Source organism: Manacus candei, unplaced genomic scaffold (assembly GCF_025592945.1).
Source record: "Manacus candei isolate 608988 ecotype Guabito, Panama unplaced genomic scaffold, ASM2559294v1 h1tg000018l, whole genome shotgun sequence".
Classification (NCBI taxonomy): Eukaryota; Metazoa; Chordata; class Aves; order Passeriformes; family Pipridae; genus Manacus; species Manacus candei.
In genome coordinates this window covers 19,671,002-19,691,888 of record NW_026138066.1, presented here as the reverse complement: position 1 = coordinate 19,691,888, position 20,887 = coordinate 19,671,002, and the positions used below count along the sequence as shown (strand labels likewise).

Here is a 20,887-nt window from a genome sequence, read left to right as displayed (position 1 = left end):
CAAATCACAGTGCGCCCAGTGCCTTAAAATAAACCGCAGCAGTGTTGACTTCAACTTTCTAGGAATCGTGGCTGAAATCTCTGGAGTTGCCTATGGAATTTGAAGTCACTGGCCTTTTTTTTAAAAATTTCTTGTGAGTTCAGATATAAAATTCCACAGGCAGCTCTGAAATGTTCAGCTCTTCTTATTCAAGCAGTGAAGAACTGTTTCCTAATTCCCAATACACTTCATGTTAGCCAGGTCCTCAATCCATGGCGCTGGTATATTCAATCTTGTCTTGATTTAAATATTGGATTTGACCCTGCTGACATCTGTTTATGGCATATGTGTAGTTATTTTCGAGAGCACTCCTTGAGTGAGACAGTTGACTCGAGCGTGACTTCATATGGTTAATTATGCTGAAACAAAAAGTGCTTTGCTGAATCAGAGGCTCCAACAGTACTGTTTTGTGAGAAATATCCTTAGAGGTGTTTTAGGAATGATATATGTGCATATGCTCATTACCTGCAACACACATTCGTACGGATGTGGGTCTTTTAAAGAACAACTGATTCTCCAAGATCTAATGTATTTCTTTGAATATGGGCTAGTGATGATATATATCATTCTTCTTTTTAGCTTTCATAATTACTTATTCAAATATTTCCTACTTAACCACATTTTAAAGTTTTCAAAGGCTTATCTTTTTTAATGTGATGTTCAAAAGTGCTGTGTGAAGGTCATTAAGACTAAAAATTGCCATTTTGAAGCCAAGCTAGAGATTTTACTCTTCACTTAACACACAGTTACGATTTGAATTTCGAAGGAAAAAAAATATCGCTTACATAAAGATGTCTTTAAAAGTAGAGCACCTCCTTACAGAAATTAGCTCTTGCTTTTAATTGCATATCAGTGCTTGAATCTGGTGTGGATTTCTGAAGTAATAGGATGCTTTGATGTTTTATTAAATATTTTTTAAAGGTGGGACTTTCAGAGAATTAAGCATGCGTATTGTATTTCGTGTACCAAGAACGGGATAATTTCTTTTCTGTTACCGGTACTCAAGGAATCTAATAGGGAACTGTTTCTCCAATTTTTGTAGTTTACTTTTAGCACTTGGTGTGTAATAACTCTTTTTAAAAAGGGATTAGCCTAATGTAGGTTAAAGATAAGGAGTTTCTTTATGTAAAACAAAGCGAGGATAGGCTTTCCTTTTTTACCCCCAAAGTGAGCAAGTCCATCCTATGGTGAAGGACACTTTCTGCACACATTGACATTGTAGACAGAATTGAACATCATAAAGTTTCAGTCATTCCTCTGCAAAGGAGCAGATAGTAGAATCCCTCAAGATTTTCTGATCTTCTGTCATTAAAATATGACTGAAAATGTCAGGAGGGTTTGTTTTATGATTTGGTTTGCTTGGTTGTTTTTTTAATAATTTGGTACTTGTTAATCACATCTAGTATAGAAATAATACAGCTCACTTAGGCTTTCCATTATGAGAAGAGGGCTGAGGATCATTAACAGCCACTTTCCCACTCTGTACTTGTCTTGCAGGACCTTTGAAATGTGTGTTCCATTACTCCATCTCCTCTATCTGCTTCATTCTCTCTTTTTATGCAGTGGGAATAACTGTTGGGTATCTGCAAATCAAGAGGTATTTGCTGCTGTTTTCCTTTTACTGCTGTAGTTGAAAAAAACCAAGAAGAGGTTCTTCATTGTGCTGTTCATGATGGGTACAGCTGGGAGTAGCAGTAAGAATCTGCCTGAACACTATGATTCAAATGTTGGATGAATCTTTGGTATCAGTGTCTCTCAAATGGGTGAATAAATAAATAAAACTGAATTGAAAGTGTTTGAGACTGCACAGAAGGTCACTCCCCACATAGAGTTTCCTGCTTTGTTTCTACAAGAAGCAAACAAAACGTGAATGAAAGCAGGAGATGTTATCACTCTACCTAGAGCCTGGTTTGGATATTTTGATAATAGTCTGAGTGGAATCAGGGAAATCATTTTAGGGGCAGATGATGCTGAGCTGGAAAAAGAGGATCTCTAATCTGCCAAGCTTTTCAGGAAGCTGCACTTCAAGAAAATGTGCCTGCAGGTCCAATAGAACTTGAACATGATTGCTGTGTTATTCTCTCCAGAAAACTGGCTTTGAGTATTTTCACTGTCTTATTAGCTTTCCTTCCTGATTGACATAATCTAAAAAAAGTTGCCAGAAGGGTAAGAGAAGGTTGGGGGGGGGGGGGGAAGGCAAACATGCTGTTGTGCTGTTTTAGCCACCCCACCAATCTGTAAGCACTTCTAACTTAAAAAAATAAAAAAAGGTTGAAGATGTTTAAGTGAAGAGGTTTGGGCAAAGATATATAGCAAGCAGATTGACTCAGATGAGTTTGCTCCTCCTCCTACCAGAAGATAAGGGGTTTTGTGAACAGAGATGAATTACAGGAGGAGGCAGAGTAATATATGTAAGATTCGTGCAGGTGCTGCTTATGCTGGATTTTCATTCTTTATCCTGTACTTTGCAGAAAAAGAAGTGCTTTGAGTGTCGGATGGTATTCTTTTACTCCTTTTAACTCACTGACTGGTTGGAGTTCCTCAGGCTGAGAGACCCTGAGGGCATTAAAATGAAGTGGTACTGGTGGATAAACAAGGCTGGGGGATCACAGAGTAATGCCCACAGACTCGATCCGATGCCCAGCGTGATGTGATCCGCACTCTTTGGGGGATGAGGAAGGCCATTGTGTGTCCCTTGGGCCCAAGCAGGTGTAATTAGAGAGTCAGAAAGCACAGTTTGTTACTGAGGACCTGGAGGCCTTCTCTGAGACTTTTATCTTCTCTTCCTCTAAAAGATGATTCAAAATTGGAAGAGGAAAAAACAAGTTCTTGAAAGTTTTACAGCTTTTTGTATTAAATTTTTGGTTGCATTTAGACTTGCTGGAACACTGCTCTTCCTGTATGTGACACTTGAAAAAAAACAAGCAAAACCATTCCCCTGTAGCCCTGTTTCAGGGACTGGGGTGTTTACCCCATCTGGTGATTGATGACTAGCTTGGATGAAAGAGGAGGCAAAAAAGCAGTGGCTGCAGAGTTCTCCGTGGTCTATCTTATCATCATTATAGACAGGTCACTAGTGGCAAGTATTCACAGGATATTATTGCCTAATGTCTCTAAATCAAACAAGACTGTGTCACAGAAATTAGTTAAGAGCATGATTTCAAATCTGAGTAAAGATGGAGGTTTGTTTTAGATAAGAGGCCAATACTGCTGCAAATGCAGAACTGTTTTGCAGCTGTAAAAAGCAGAATTTCTGACTTGGACTGACTGCTGGTTTTCAGGGATAGCAATTTTAATTAAATTCCTGCTCTTTCAGGAAGTGCTTTAATGAGAGGACATTTTTTTTTTCTTCATCTATATCAGTGCTGGAAAACGAACCTGTTCTGGTCTTGGATATTGTCTGCATTTGGTAGGCTAACAAGGGCTTTCATATCAAGGAACCCTAGCATAAACCCCTGATTTGGGGTTTGGAACTAGATGATCTTTGAGGTCACTTCCAACCCAGGCCATTCTATGATTCACTGATTTAATTTTGTGTAATTCTGTGGGCAGGATGAGAGTTTTCAGCAGTTGCATTTGAAAAACCTGCCTGTCTGCACAGGACATGTAAAATGCCCAATGTACCCTGGGCTTGATTTGTCTTTTGAATCAGCAGAGATGGCTCTGAAGATGGAACCAGCCAGCAAACAGTGTTCATCAAGCCTCTGGAAGTTTATTTCATATTGCAGCTTTGCTTACCTTGTGCCTAGCTGAGGGGAACCTAAGCCTTAGTGGCAGAGAAAGTACCTATTCCAGTGCAAATGTGCACAACCAAAATGATCATCCATTCAGCCACTCTTGGGCTCCTACCCCAAGGAAAAAAAAAAACAGTTTAGATTGTTGTGGAAAACTTAACCGTGTTATTGCCAGTTTGCCCACAATGAAAAATGCCAAAGAAGCTATTTGTTTTTAAAGGAAAAAAAAAAAAAGTCACTCCATCCCTGAAGAAGCCTATTTTTGAGCAATCTCCAGGTCTGAATCTTTTTGAAGATTGAAAAGATTTATACGGTTTGATTAAAGTTCACCTAAGAACCCACATTTTGGGCTTCCTGCTTTGTACTGATGAGAGCCTTCTGAGGATTGCTCATCACACCTGGAAACCAGACAAATTTCCCTCCTCTGCACTGGAAACTCCTATACTTTTGGCTTCTCTCCCATTCTGCATTTAATTATTTTGAATTCCAGCACACCAAGCCAAGTTTAACTGCTACTTTCCTGCAAGTGTGCTTTATTCTCCAACTCTCGTGCTGCCTGACCTGTCGTGGTGTGCAAGTGAGCAGCAGCAGCAGTGTGACAGGGAAGAAGGTTTGTTAAATTAAGACCCTCTCAGTCCCAAAGGAAAAGGGTTACTCACTCTTCCATAGATGAAAAATGACCTCTTCCTCTCCCCTTGCCCCTGAGGGATATTTTCCTGATATAACAACATGAAAACTTGGCAGGCTCCATGTGTTAGATGACACTGTATGTTGATGAAGAACATTTCTGCGATATCTCAGCAGGGGCAGACAAGATGGTATTTGGAGAGCAAGAAGAAAAGAAGAGGGAAGAAGAAAAGAAATTGGATGGGGGGTAGAAGTGCAAGGGTCACACAGGCTGCCGGTTGTAACTCGTAACCTGCCAAGACTCACATGCATGACACGGGCCTTTAAAAATGTGTGACAAATACCTCAGATGAGGGACAGGACACCAAAACACGGGGAAGGCAAAAAGCAAAGAATGAATGGTGAATTTGTGACCTTAGTATATAATATGAGTTGTAACCTTGGCCTGAAAAATTTGTAATTTCTGATGTCCTTAAGCTTACAGGATTAAAAAGTGAGAGTGCCAACATGAGAGGGACGGAGGTAAATTGTTATTCTGAATTATTTATTTGTTAGGAAATAATGCTTGGGTACAGTCAAGGATAAAATCCATTTGTGTGGAGCAATATCCATTCACAGGCAGAAGGAAAAAAAAAGAAATGCAGTGGCTGCCACAGTAATCAAAACACAGCTAAACAGAATTGGTTATAAAGTTAGGAGTATACTTCATAGTGAGCGAGTGGAGAGCTGTGGGGCTCCTACTAGTAGAGAATAAAGCCGCTAACAGGAAATACTGTTGAGATAATGGAATTTCTTTCTTCCCTTTTTGTGGAGGGATGAATGAGAGATTGAAAGAGATATTCAGATTTTAATATATATTTAACTGGCTCGATTCACTCCTGGCACAGGCCCATTTAAGTCAGATTTCACCCAACAATTCTTTCCTCTTTTTTTTTTTTTTTTTTCATTTTTTTTCTCTAGATTTGTATCTCTACAGATCTTTCCCTTAGTCAGGTCTGATGTACTGCATCAGAATGATTGCTAACAACATGTGTGATTATGCATGTATGACTGTGTCATTTTCCAAGATATGAGGTATAGATGGACAGTTAGTCGTGTAACTGTGACTTTGGGTTACACATCCCTTCTTGCTTGATTCCAATGTATTTTTAAGGGGAACCATCAAAGCATCTGGCAACAAAACAAGCTGAAGGCTCTGCTTTAGGAGTGGAATATTAGTTTGCTGTGTGGGTTCAGCTGGGGAAGTGCCACCCTGTGAGCCATGGAGCTGTCAGTGGGCTCCACTTGTTCCCTGATGCAGGCAGAGTGGCAGCTGGAGGTGGCACGGCAGGAAATGGGGTTGTATTGATGCTTATTTTATTTTTTTAAATATCCCTCTCTGGTTTTTATGAGGCAGTCAGCACAAAACACTGCCAAGGCAGCTCCAGGCTCTGGGGCCCATCCCACCCACGGTTGTGCAGGGGCACATTCCTCTCAAGAGGAGTCCAAGGTGGTGGATTGAGGGGTCTCCTCACTGAGTGAAGGGGGGGGAGAAAATCATGAATACATTTCACGTGAATGTCACAAATTAAGGAAACCACTTTTGGCTAATAGTTGCTTTAACAGATGTTGATAAAGGATTTTGTCCTGTGAGGCCCCTTCTAACCTGGCTAAGCAATTAGAAGTTGAGGTTTACACATTAGGATTTCCCCCAAATTCTTGACATTTATCAAGTGCTTTTGACATGATAATGGCAAATTGAGTTTTATTTTAAGTGTGATTGAAAAACAGATGAATTCTTGCTATCCAACTACATCTGTTGTTTGCTCTTTCCAGAATAAATATGGCAGTTCCTGATGCTGAAACAGCTGGAAATCTTGCATTCATTTGTGTTCCTTGAGATGGAGTGTGTCCTGTGGGTTTACCTGGTGACACTGTTCATGTACTATTTACTTAAGATGCCTGGCTATGAAAAAAGTTACTCGGGGCAAGATTTCCAATGCTAGTATTTGCCAGCCTGGACATCTAGAGCAACATACCTTGATAATTTTTACTTAAATGTTTCCAAGTGGATTCAACTTTTGGAATTGGTGAATATTTCTAATGCCAAGGGGTTCCTGTAGGAGACACATGAGAGCTCTCTAAGCAAACCAGCTCATCTGACATAAAGTAGCACACTGGGAGCTTGATCTAGGGGCCACTTCAGAATAAGTAACTGAAATAATTTGCAGCTGAGGGAGAGTAAAATGTGTAGTGCATTTCAATCCCAAACCTACAAATTTTTCTTTTGTTATATTGTTTTAGGCAATTTGGAGGCTTTCTCCTCCTCCTCTGACATTACTGTGCTGGCATAACACTGGTAGAATTTGCTGTGGCAAACAGTATGTGTTCATTTCAGTTGTGCAGTGGGTGGGGATGTGGGATAAAGGTGCGGGGACAGAGGTGGAGTGGCATAAACATTTAAACAGTCCAGAGGGGTGAAGAAAGGCATCTTTTGTCTGCCTGGTTCCAGCAGAAGTTCTTGCTTGTGCTGCTGAAGATAGCCTGAGAAGATTAGAAGAGGCTCAGCTGGGGCAAGACAAAGGGAGACTGTGTAAAGCAGGATCAAGCCTGTTTGCTTAGCAGAGCTCTCTGTCTTCTTGTTGACAGATGTAGCTGGTGCAGTATCAGACCTTGCAGGCTCCTCCTCTGGATTGTCAAGTGACAATGGTTGTGGTAGTAAATGACAGTGTAAAGTACTCCATGAATCCTTTATTTATTTGGCAGTTGTAGCCTGGGATGGGGATTTAATATTGAATGGACTCCAGATTGTCTAAATTGCAATCACAGTGTTTGTTTAAGCAGTCTGTGGGGACTGCTAAAGCATGTTAACTTTTGCTTCCATCCTTTTCATGTTGCAAAGTACTGAGGTAGGGAAAAAAGGATGAAGGAGATTGGAAAGGAAAAGTTTGCACTGTAAAAACATGAGGATGCAATTCTCCTTAGCTGCTGAGGACTCATCAAGAGTTTCAGGTCACTGATTTAGCATGTACTATGATGGACAAAAGCCTTCTGCATTACTTAAATAAGAGCTTTTCTTTGGCTGGTGCACTAATCTGTCACAGAGTACGTGCCCCTATCTCAGCTCAGTTAAGTTGCTTTCAATGCCAGATTTCAGCTTGTAATGTCAGCAAAGAGCATGTACAGTAATTTGTACTTCGATAGCATTGTGGCACCTAAAAAAAAACAAACAGACCAAGACCACAAAGCAAAGCAGGGGACTATCTACTGAAGTCATCAAAAAATGACAAAAATAATCAGCTTTCCTTGATTCCTATTTCAATATATAAAGGAAAACTCAACCCCCTTTAGAAGCTAGAAGTATCCTGAATGTAGCCTTGCAGCTAAGCGAGCCAAAAAGGTTAGGGGAAAAAACGGCCACATGTAAAGAATCCTGACTATAGAAAAAAGTGTTATTACAATTTCTGGGACAGAGGAGGGTTTTCTTTAGCAGAAAGGGCCCTTTATTTCATATCATGGCTCAGGACACACGATCATGTTGGAAGTGCTAACAAACACATTCAGTAACAGGTCGCCTCTTGTTCAGTCAATAAAGACCCTTTTTTGCTTGGTGTTTTGCAGGATTCTAAGCCTCAGGTACCTTTGACAGAGCTGTAAACAATTATATGTGGCTGTGTGTTTGTACCACCTGATAAAGAGGACTTTAATAACCTCAACACCACATCTGGAGCACAATCCATCTTTACTTCTCCTCTCTAATCTTCCTATCCAATTCAGCTGCTTTTCCCCAACTACACGATCTGCAGCTTTGTGTCCAAAAAAACTTTCCAATTCACCACACTGAGCACTGTTCCTCATCTGGCCCATTTGCAGCAGGAGAAAGGCATGGAAATAACATTTTTTTTTTACACATCATATGTGGTGGTCGAGACTCTAGCCCTGGTAAAGAGGGCATGTGTGCAGCTTGTTTGAAGATCATTATCTGAGTCCTTCCCAGTGAGCAGCAGGTTTTGCCAGAGCATCCTCTTGCTTGCAGAGGTACAGGAATAAGACACTGGTCTGTATTCACCACCAGCAAAGAGAAAATGCTATCATTTTCCAAAGGAGGGTTTCTTTCTCTGAGCACTTTGTTCTTCCCTTAAAGCAATCATCCTTTTCAAAGCTAATGGAGTTTTTCAGTGGGGGAAGACTTGATGTCTCAAGTGGCATAAGGACCTTAATGTTTTCCAAGGAAATCTTGACTATATGAGTTTTGCTGATCCTATGCACTTTGTGTGGAAAATACAAAAGCACACAGATGATTTTGTGTAGATTTCTCTCGTTTATTTAAAACCAAGTAATGTTTGACTCATAGTTTCAGAATTAATATTTTTTCATTTTATTGTGCAAAAATTTAAAGTGTCTGCTACTGTACTTCTCTGTGTCTGTGTATGTAAATATGTAATCAAAAAACTGACCAGGTGACAATTTTTTAAAATCTTTGTTATTCATATCTCACTAGTCATATCATCCAGACTTGTACTAGAGGCCCAGTTTTCAGTAGGCTATGGCAGCATCAGCTCCAAGAAACCAAGACCTTAGTTCGGAGAAATACCCCTTTCTGTGAGTACACATTTAAGTAGATTCCCAGATACAGATACTCTGAAGCATGTCCTGAAGTGCCCTCTCCATTCAGGGAATAAGAGGAGGCAATCAGTCTTGGTAGGTGGACGTAAAATCTTGAAATATAACACAGACTCTGCTTGAAGTTTGGTGGCTGATGTTACTGCAACAGCATGAAGACTGTTAATTCCCGAGGTGCCATATTTTAAAACTCTAAAATAGCTCAATTTAATGACAGACCACGACTTTTATTTATAACCACACTGTACATGCTTTCAGAGTTATATGTCTGCTGTACTTAAGCAAGGATTAAACCAATTCTAATGTCTGATTATTTGTTTTTATAATTACTATTGCCATTGTATAAATGGAAAGCTGACAACCAGCATGAAGTAGTTTTCAGGTCTTCACTCTGCTGTTCTGACATCCGAATTAGGCCTTCCTTCTTTTTTCTTTTCTGTTTTCATTTACTTTTTCCTTTTTTTTTTTCTCCCGCAATGTCCTTTCCTCAAATGAATGGGAAGAACAAATCCTCCTGAACTCTAGCATAGATCTTCTCTTCTTTATCCTCAGACACATGGTGCTCAAGGCTACAAACAGCAAGCCTCCCCCATTCATTCCTTCAATCCCATGGCAACACTTGTGAGCAGGGGAAAAAAAACCAAACTCCCCACCAATCCCAGGATAAATTTTTCATCGTCAAAAATAACTGATGTGCTTTTAACATGTTTAACATGATGGGAAAAGGTTGCTCTGTGTGGTGTTTGTGCTTGGATAGTGGTTTGCTGCTTCCAAGTCCTCCCTGGTTGCTGCAGGGCCCCAAGCTGTGCCTCACCCAGCAGCTGAGCAGCAGCAAGAGCAAAGAAAGCAGCAGTGTATGTATGGGACAGCAGCTCTGCTTTGTCCTCTCCGAGGGAATGTGGGTGCTGGGGCTCAGGGTGGCTGTCAGACCTGACAGTCCTGTTGAAGTCTAAATTTTGGTAGTTGCTTGATGGACACCTTAGTTCATAGAATCACAGAATGGTTTGGGTTGGAAGGGACCTTAAAGATCATCTAATTCCCATCCCACTGTCATGGGCAGGAGACCTTCCACTAGACCAGGTCGCTCAGAGCCCTATCCAGCCTCAAGAGTCCAGTTGGGTCATGCTGGCTGACAGGCTGCCCTTCAGTACACGCTCACCTGGCAGCTGTTTGTACCGCTGTGAGAAACAACTGCTTTTAAGGTGCACGTAGAACAAATCACACGGGGCTCTCTCTGAAAAAACTGTATGCCTTTGGAATATATGAACGTGCATCTTGCTCGCTACGCGGGTATGATATTACCCTGTTATTGCCAGTAGTGGGATGTGTGGTATGATATCAGTTTTAGATTAAGAGTGAACCTAGTGTGTTCAGCAGCAGAGCAATTTTAGGTAATGTTCAGTGCTAAGATTCTGACTCAGCAAAAGACATGAGCCCTGTCTTCACTTCTGCTGGAGTCAAGCTAAGCATGTGTTTATGTGCTTTTCTGGCTACAAGTAACTAAATTACTCTGACTTTTGTGTGGCTTTGGTGTGTTCCTTTTATTTCTCCTTTTCAACTGGTATTTTTTTAAGTGTTGTGCCAAAGAGATAGTAGTGCCAGCTATGACTTTTTAATGTACAGATGATTGACTCAGCAGACCACAAACACTTCTTTGGAGCTGTTACAATCCCGTGCATTAAAGCCTGCTCGGGGATGGAGCGACGCTATATTTCCCACATTACCGATACAGTGGCTCCATTGTGTTGGAGTGGCTGTTGCGCATGTGTATCGTTTCCATCTGTCTGCTGAGACTCCTTAGCAAACTTGTGATGAGAACTAGTTATTGGGCTTGTGCAGCAGCCGGATCTGAAATACTTGCTTCAGAAAACCGTGGAAGAGCATGAATCACGAGACTGTGAAAAAGAGCATCTCTAATGCACGAGTCAGCCCCGGCCTCCCCTATCCCATCCCTTCACATACGTATTGTTTTATACTAATAGTATATTTATATATAGTAATGTCAGTAAAAATATACCTTATTCATTTTAAGGTAGCTAAACATTCAGGATATTTTTAATAATTGCAGCAGCGTTTTAAATATTGTTGGTTTGATCTGTTTGGGATAATGTGTTTGTCCTTTTTATAATCAGTGAATATGAGGAGCTGTAGAGATCAGTGCAAAGCCAGAAAGAACCATTACCTGGGCTGTACATTCTGCCTGCCTGATCCCCTCCTTACGACAGGCCATAAAATTTCACATTATAATTTTATCATCAAACCTAGAACCGTTCTGTCAGTTCCAATGTGTATTTGAGGAGTCTGTTATGTAGAAAAGAGTGTGTTTTATAGCACTATGAAAAACGTTGGCATAGTAGATCATGAACGGTATCTTACATGTTATTTAGAGAGAAAATAATATGTTTTAAAACTGTGAACTCTCGTATAGAGCTGACCTTTGGCCAAATCCCTTGCAGTGTCAGCTTTGAAAATGTTCAATCAATCTAAATGTATCACAGGGGTTAAAAGGAATAAACAACCTACTAGTCTTTTAGCAGATAGAGGGATGGATCATGACAGTTATGGAATTAATGAATTAAAACCTCATATGGTTTACTTCTGTTTAAAAAAGAAAAAAAAAACAAAGGAAAAGAAACACACGAGAACAAATAATGATTTACACAGTGAGATTTTCATCATTCATACCTAAATAAAAGGGGAAAAGAAGACCAATGAAGAAAGAACATTAATTGCTCTTACAGTTGTGTTTTATACAGAAACCAACCATACAAATTTGAGAGGCACTGTCATTTTAGGGGAGGATCACAATGGCCTAATACCGAATTAGATGACTTTGAAGACCAAGGGATTAACAGTCAGATAAAACTTCACAGCATAAACATCAAGGTGATTTGGTTAAGGACTAATGACAAGAATGTTTGCTATACTTGTCATCTCCTCCCTTCCTCAAAGTCAGAGGAAAGACTTGGACATTTAGGTGATCATAGGATTACGACTAATGTGACAATATCACAAAGGCAAATTGGGTGCAAGGCAGGTATTCCCAGAACAAGAGGGAAGAAAGCCATCGTACAAATCATGTAGGATGTTGTGTACAGCTCCATTTATGTGTGTTTAAAGGTATTACATGGTTTATCTGGCATTAATGCACCAAGAAAGAGAACAACATTTTAAGTTAAGGGATAAGAAAAAAGATGTTCATCCATACAGTGATGATTAAATTTCAAGTGGAAATTAGAAACCGTCTACAGGTAGTTCACATCTCTTTTCAAGAGAAGTGCCCCAAAATTGCTCCCTACAGAGATCTTACCAGTGATGAACAGAGTGAGAGATTGTCTTCTTGTACCTTCATGTATCATCTGATTATACGTATCCCAGGGTGATGCTGGCCTTTTTCACAGTATCGTCATGTTGTTGACTTGCAATTGACTGTAACACCCAGATCCTTTCCCAAAGAAGTGCTCCCTAATCAGTTGCTCCCAATCCTGCCTTTATGCAGTTAACTGTTCTACCTAATTATAGTTACATCTTCTTGTCCCAGTTGCATCCTTTTCAGGCTGCTCCTCCAATTTTCAAGATCGTTTAGAATTCCGATTCTGTCTTCCTACTTGCCGTCTCAGTTTGATGCTGTCTGTGGATTGCATAGGAACACTCTTTATTCCTTTGTTTAAGTTGTTAGTGAAAATATTGAGTAGCACCAGATTTAGGGCAGATCCTTGTGGAACACTGCCCTGGACATTCTCTTACATTTAAGTAATGAACCAATAATAGTGCTTTTGTTGTTTTCTTTGTAATAGTGTATTGTTTTCCTGTCTGCCCTATGAGAGTTCCAGCAAGACCATCTCTTGAAGATGGTATAGCTTACTTATGTGAAGGTAGCATCAGAAAGTTTCAAAAAATGAACCACAAATCAAGTATGGCAACTACTACTCCTGGAGCTCTGTAAAGAACTATAAGTAGACAAAAGAAATGAGATTCATTTAGCAAGATACTTTCTTGACAAATCAACACTGATGTGTATTATTTATCTCTTTCATACTAGTTGTGCTTACAAAAAGTTTATTTTTCCTGATTTTCTGGGAACTGAAGGTAAACTGAAGTTTATAATTCCTCCAGTTTTAATTTCTTTAAAACCAGGTACATTTTTATTCTTTTCTACTCATACTTCCCCTGCCCTTCATAGGTTTTATGCTAACTACAGTAGAATTGCTTCAGCTGCTTGCACAAATGCCTTAGGATAAATGCCATCAGGTATAGCCATTTGCAGGTAGCTTAAATATACTGAAATGTCACATATTACATTGATCTTTCCCCAGAATATTTAATTTATTTACAGTATTTTGGCACAATCGAAATTTTCTTGTAGAAAAGTTTGATTTAGTGAAGGCTATTTTTCAATCAAAAATAACATAGCAGGCAGTTCCTGAGCATCCCATACTAAGAAACATGGAGCCTGTGTTAATTTCAGCTTCTGGGCAATTTATATTTTAGCTCTATAAAAAAGTATTTCTGATATTAATACAAGTATTAAGCTCTCCTAGTAAAATATTTAGTAAATATATGCTGGAATATTGGATGATGTGCTGTTCACCATTTGGATCTTTTCATTACATCTTCCCAATAGTGCTGCTTAACTGGTGCTGCCACAAACCTCATTTGGTGAAACACCTCCTAGAAGTGAGTCATTTTCCCGTATTTGAGTTAGGGTCAACTACTGTTATTCATAATGGGGATTTTTGCAGTGTTAGTTCAGTTCCTAGTGGGTTTGTGTTATGATCATCAGCTGCTGACTAATTATTTGGTCTGTTTTGACCTTTAGTATGTTCAAACAGTTGACCAAAGTAAGGCACATCCAATAATCAATCCTCTTAGACACTCATCCTCAGTCTTTTTGTGTTGAAAACAAAGTCAGAGTGGGGTTTCAAAAATAAGTAGATAAAAAAATGGCTTCCTCTAGAATGGTTTTGAGGGCGTTTTATTTGCTGCTGTTCTTACCTGACCATAAATTCCCATTTAAGGGGACTGTAACTGGTCCTTGAAAGTTTAGGCATGAGATGATCGATGTTTTGGATTGGAGAGTTCAGAGAAGCTGAATATTGTCCTGGCTGGAGTTGCGAGGCAATAGTATTGATTTGTGTTCAGTGTACATATGGATGCCCTACAGATGCATTCTGTGCCCATTAGGCTCTGAATGGGGAGCTTTTAATTCTTGGCAAGTAGCAGCACAGTGCATAGGCAGGCTTTTGCCCTGGTTTGTTTGTTTTAAGTTTAAGCAGAAATAATACTCTGTGTCTCCATTTAAAATTAATTGACCTTTTGTTGGAGCGGGGGTTGTGCGTTCCTTGCTGTGGAGTGACTCCATTTGTCCGTGCGAATTAAGTGCAAAACAGGGATTATATCAGGCTATGGCAAAACTGAGAGGCAGGTCAGATTTAATGGAAACATCAGTCATTAACCCTTTTACAGCAGCTGCCTAGGGAAATCCTTGTGGGTGAAAGTTGGGTTGTTATCTTACCTAGCTCTGCTGAGCCCCGGGGAAACGGCAAGCCTAATGCACCTACTCAGTCTAGCAGGGTTCACTTAGGAGCTCTGCGAGGAGACAAACATAGACCTTTGCTTTTGCTTTTCACAGAATATGAATCAATTAAAGCTGCTAAGTTCCAGGCTTTTACCATTACTCATGGTCCTGCTGCTTTTCCACTGCTGTGCCAAGACAGTGGGGAGTAGGTACAGGGTGGGCAAAGGCACGGAACAGGAATGTTAAAGTATGTTCCCTTTTCTGAATATAAAAATGAACAGCTTTTTGAACTTGCAATTATAACAGAAAAGGGACTGATTTTTTTTTTTTCCCCCCAAACTGCTGGAATTTCCATGCTTCCATGTGATTTGCCCAACAACAATAATAAATCCAGGTGGTTATGAGGATATGTATAAGACAAGTTGAAAAAGCAAAACAGTTGTTCGTTTCAAAATTATAGTTGCTCTTAACAACAGATAATTGCAAATAAATAATGGCTAAAGTGAATGTTATTTTAAAATACTGTCTGCATGATGATTTTTCTACAACGTAAAAGCAGGCATGATCTCTGTCCCAAAAAGTCTGCATATTTTACATAATGGAATGAAACAGTTCCTTGAAGTAAGGCTTGACCAAGGAACACTCTACATCAGGTATCGTCTTGAATAAGATGCTAAAATTAGAAGCCTGAACTACATCCTTTGTTGAGTGGGAAAGCATGTCCTATTCAGTCCCCAAATTTTGGTGCAAAGTTGGTTTCATGTTTCTTTGTTCTGCTGTTCTTGTTGTGTTAAGTGGCAGCATTACAATACATGGAAACTAAAAGCATTGATTGTAAGTTGTAGGAAAATAGAGGGGTTTTTGTAAGCACTCCCACCCATCTGGAACTTGCTGCTCCCTTATAATCAGTCACAGATTGTTAAATAAAGTCGACTTTACTTTACCCTGAACTCTTGCTTTATTCTCCTGTGAGTAGTCCAAAATAAGTATTGGATCCCCTAATTAGAACTGAATAATCAATTAGCTTGCATTACCTGCTGGCCTTCAGAGGTCTATAGCCACTTTTCTATTTCCTTCTGATCATACTGTATTTAATGAAGGGGTTTGCTGGCCAGCTTCCACATAGGGTGCTTGCATTCTTGGTGACTACAGTTAGTGTTTTTATTTATAATTTGTGCAGTGCTGCTTTAAATATTTTATTATACAAAATGCAAATGATCTCCTTTAGCTTCCCTTTGTGGACGAACCTGTTTGCTTGACTTTCTGTATGTGTGTCATCTTTCCAACTGACATGTAGCAGTGTGGGATCTCACATTTGGATACTTCTCACTTGGCGCCGTGCTCATCCTTCCACTTACATTTTGAAGAGTAATTTCATATTTTCTTCTCTATCATTTTGTTTGCCAGCATGGATGAAAGCCATTCCTGGAAGGGGGTGTGCATCGGAGCTGGCACCGAGCAAACCACTGGCATAGGGAAGAGAAGCTGTTCCTGTGTCAAGAAGGCTTGGGCATGTCTAGGTTGTGCCGCCTATTCCACTCTCAGCTCGTTGCCAAAATTCTGTGTGCTCCCTTATGCCAAGACCTATTGAGAGAGAGACTGTCTGTGAGTGTGTGAATTTATAGATATTTAATTAATAATCAAGCAGATAATTTCCATAGTAATTGCCTTACCTATGGTGAGGAAAGAAAGGGAAGGTACGTGTGCGCCTCCCGACTTAACCCTTGACTATAACCACGATTTTATTTCCAACTTGAGCATGACAGGTGAGGGATTTGTTTGTTTGTTTGTTTCTGCTCTGGTTTTTGTTTAGGGGGAAATTTATGAGGAGTTGTTTGTTTTGCTTAATTGATGCCACACAGGGTTCTTCCAAACCAGCCCCCTCATCAGAAATCTTTGTTCTGAGAAACCTACTGTAATAAGGATTTATTGCGTGTAGCTCTGTTAATGTCACATGTTGGTGAGAGTGTGCCACAGATACTCCTCTGCACTTGAGCTGAACATGAATCTTTCAGTCCTAACTGGTGAGCCATGACTGTTTAGTTTGAGCTAAAGCAGCTTGTGTTTTTAGCTGTAATTCTTTGTTAGTCATTATGAATGTTAGTCATTACAGTGGCTAAAACTAGACTCTATTTTTTGGCCCTGCTGCGAGAAGGCGAGTCAGGGTAAGGCATTTGTTAGATGAATTTGCTGAAGCTGCTGATTTCTTCTGAAATGTTGACAGGAGACAGCACTGGCTCCAGCCCCAGTGAACTGGGGAGGTGCTGCACACCCTCGTCCCTGCTGAGACCTGCAGCAGTGAACTGTGGCCCCTCCTAAGGAGACCCAGGGACATGGGATCTAGCAGGGGAGCTTAAGAAGCATCATGTAGCTGAGACCTGAGCATCTTCCAGACAAAGTTAGCTTACTGCCTGGATCACTTGAGTAGTGCTTTGTCCACTGTCCACAGTTGTCCTTCCACCGTTAGAAAGTTGCTGGTTTTTCTTGTTGGGATTTTTTTTGTTAACTTAAAAATATTTATTTGGTTTTAAGCCATCGTTATCCTTTGGGTTACTTAGGCATTTTTCATCGGGAAGACTGGGTCTCCATCTTGTTACAGCAATTCTTGCCATTTTATCAGCCCTGAAGTCCAGGGAGATGAGCAGAGACTTCTCTTGTTCTTGGTACAAAGCTGCCGTAATTCTGATTCCTCTGCAAGACTCAGCTGCTGGGCTAACACCACGTCAGCTGCCTGTAATTACTGGTGAGGCAGCATATGACTGTCCTTCCACCACCCCAGAGCTCACCAGAGCTATAAAAATGAGGAAGAGAGGAAAGCAAGGCCATTTTATTGAGTACTGTATGCGTGTTCGGCAGTGTGTTTGCTTGTCAAACTGGGAGTACTGGGCAAAGCACTGGAAAGGACTTCCAAAAAGCCCATCCAGAGCTCAAAGCCAAGTGAACAAACAGTAGATAAGAGGTGGACTGTGAAACAACCACCTTTTGCAGAACTTCAAAGTGATTTTGAACAGTTGTAGTCTAGTCACTGATTCATCCCCTCCTCCCCCTTTTCACTTTTCCTTCCACTCCATGAACAGTATGTGAAAGCACTGAAAGAAAATAAGAATCTTAAACTCATAAACATACCTGCCTCCCATCTGGCATTCATCCCAGCAGCCTGGTGATCTCCTTAGTTGTCCAGCAGATAGTTGAAAAACAAGAGTCCTGTGAAGATTAGCATGTCACCATATCCCTGCCAGATGGCGGTTAGTAAAACATGGGCAAATTGCATTGGCTCTGCTTCCATCATGACAATCACAACAGAAACACTACAGTGTTGCAACATCGCTATTTTTTAAGCTAAGAAAATGAAGGGACCATAAAGTAGGGCAATCGTGAAATGCTAAACACCACTTAAACCCTAATTGCAGTGAAATCAGTAGACTCTTAAGGGTGGCCCACAGGTTTTAGCTTCTCACTCAAGGAGTATAGGGGTGAACTTCAGGAAGAGTTAGCACTGGGCATATTTGCCTCACCACCCTGTTTGAAAAGCTCTTGCCAACTTGAATTCCATTTTTAATCCATTTTTTACTAAATGGCCATTCTTAATTTGATAAGCTTTTGAGTCTTCAGACCTCAGCAAAAAAAAAGGAATAGAATTGGACCATAAGGTTTGAATCGTGTGCTTTTAAGCCAGGACACTGAAAGACTCACAATTTCATAAGGGTAAACAATTTGAGATAATGTCATAGAAAAGATAGAAACTTCAGTGTGCAATAGGGAGTCAGGCTGCTAGTGTCATGTGCTGCAGTAGAACAATGCCTCGACCCCTCAGCTAGAAATTTGCACCCCAAGATGCATCTCTGTTCTTCTCACCTTATACAGTGGTACAATTCAGTGCTCAGCTGAGCCAATGCAACAGTCTCCTACTGCTGACAGGGCGTGTCCTGCTCCTCCCTGCTTGAAGCCACTTGGTCCCATGCTCTTCCTTGTACCAGTCATGACATTTTCTCAGAGCTTTGACCAAGTAAATGAGTTATTTGAATCAACATGCACACAGTCCTTGTGTTTCTGGAGTGAGGAGCAAGACCCCTCTTGCCACCTTCCAGCAGGTACAGAAAACCATTTTTCCTTAGGTGAGAAGCAGCTGACTGACTGTGCATGGGAGCACAATGTGATGCTCAGGGAGCAGAATTCTGGGACGTTGCTCAGGATCTCTTCTGTGCAGATCAGAATATGAAAGAACAGAGCACTGGCTTTCTGCACCACACAGAGCCAGCCAGCACCTGCTGCGGGCTGTGGTACTGATCCACTAACGTGCCTTAGTGTCTGAGGTAGCAAAAGGCTACCCTGAGGAAGCCTGGACTGCTTTTTGACTCTCAGTGTTGACAATGCCTGGTCAGGTTGTTTGAAAAGCCATTCTTCCCTTCTTCCAGGCTCCTAACCCCATCCTGAACTGTTTGTTTTAACTGGTATCAGAAAAAGTCCAAAAGCATCAGAATCTGCGGAGTTATCCAAAGACGTTTGAACCTTCATAGGCTTGCTGATTAGCAGCTAATTTGCGACTGCAGGCTTTCAGCAGGCATTTGAGTTCCTTCTGAACCATCAGGAGTGAAAACGCTGTGGGGAATGACTTCAGCAAAACAAAACTCAAGATCAGCCTAAGATGAAGAATTCAGACTGAAAAAGGTACTTATTCTAGTGTTTGGGTGTGTTTTAGGCAAAAGTGCCCATTACCCCTGTACTTACCTGAAGCTGTGAACGACTTCCTTCAGTCCACTTTCAAGGATAAAAGCAAGTGTGTGGGCAGGCTGAAGCTGCATTCCCTGCTCAGAGTAAATGCACTGCAGGCTGGGATGCTGGCAAGGTATGTGCCTCTGCTGGCTGGAGAATTAGCTTTGTTTGTTGCTCTGGATTCATTTTAGGTCAGGTAAATGGGGGGAGAGATGGGTTTTATTTAGCCCTTTGATGAGTCAAAAAGCAGTTTGGCAGCTGCAAAGTCCGTTCTGCTCTTGGGTGGTTTGAGTGCCATGGGTTTCAGCAGCGCTGCAATGCCTAGCACAGATCCTGCCCCACCTTCTACAAGTTAATTTCTATGTACTTAACAACACCAGGCAAAGATTTGCAAATCCTTCTACAAGCACCAGAGGAACTCAAATGTAATTCATGTAAAAACTGATGTTTGGTTTTCAGCATTTATATGTTTGTTTGTGTTCAGCTCTCTTTGCTCTTAACCACAGATGTATTCCCTGTTCTCATGCTGCTTGTTCTGCTGAGCAACCAAAGACTGAAAGTCTTCAGCAACGTTTTTAGAATTCTTGTATCAGTTTTGCTAACTGGTTTTTATTTTTTTTTACTTGAGCTTAGGATCTAAATTACCTGGCAGTAACCTGCTTCAATTGATAACATTAGCATTACTAGCTTGGCTTGAATCCATATCCAAGAGTTATTCCACAGCAGCAGTTCAGCTTATTGCTGGCTGAAGGAAAACGAGGATCTCCTCCAAACCAAAAGTTTTTACATCATATCCTAATTTCTTGCCTCTTCTCCATCTCACCTCTGCCTTTTATTCTCTTTTCCTGCCCTGAAACCTTAATCCCCGTTTCTCACCGTTGCTCTTAAATATTCCTGTTCCCCTCAGGCTTTGACCTCGCGCGAGCAGTAAGCGCAAAGCCGTGTTATTTGGAGTGAAGTAACACCAGTAGTCAGGAAGGAACAATGTAGTTCAGGCCAGACAAAATAAATCTCGCATTTCCTGTCAAGAAACTGGGCCAAAAGCAATGATGAGAGACAGAGGGGGCAAACCACGCGGCTCAAAACTAGAGACATATGGGTTAGAAACAACCGCAAAACCCTCACTTAAAAACAGAAAACAAAAAGCCAAGGCATTGGATGAAAGAGAAGTAATACCAGCTCCTCGGCAATAAAAACCTCACGACGTGGGGTCTAGCCAGCTTTCAAACCCATTGCATGTGTGGCACAAGCAGGGTCTGAATTTCCTGCTACTGTACAAGATATTAATTGTCCTTTGATTAATTTATTTAATTGATGCTTTGTGTTGTAAATTAGAGCTGATCTAACTCTGACTGGCTGGTTTCTTCACCAAGCTCCCTTCCAGACTGGAGGAGATGCGCTGATTAAAAATTGTTGCTACTTTTGTTGTGTTTTAGTAACTCTGACTGGTTTGCATAGCAGTGAAAATCTCAAAATCACAGAGGTTTTGTGCTTCGACACCGTTATCCCAACAGTCAGCCGTTCATCCAGCACTGCTGATGCAAGTGAATATTAATGAGGACATGGATAAAGCGTTCAGGATTGGTCCCCAAACTACTGAGAGTTTTGAGCATGTGTTTGTTTATAGAAAAAGGTCTGTAGTACACAGCCAAAC

At 40.8% G+C, this 20,887-nt stretch overlaps 1 protein-coding gene across 7 annotated transcripts in view; it reads left to right on the top strand.

Annotated features, from left to right (window-relative positions):
* The window catches only part of SOX5 (SRY-box transcription factor 5), a 636,847-nt gene that overhangs the window by 259,471 nt on the left and 356,489 nt on the right, over positions 1 to 20,887 (top strand). The window contains exon 2 of one of the 7 annotated variants that reach the window (XM_051784939.1): positions 8,881 to 8,981. The exons of the other annotated variants lie outside the window; for them this stretch is intronic. The gene's annotated coding sequence lies outside the window, so the exon portion shown is untranslated. The remainder of the gene's footprint in view (positions 1 to 8,880; positions 8,982 to 20,887) is intronic. 7 annotated transcript variants of the gene reach the window in all.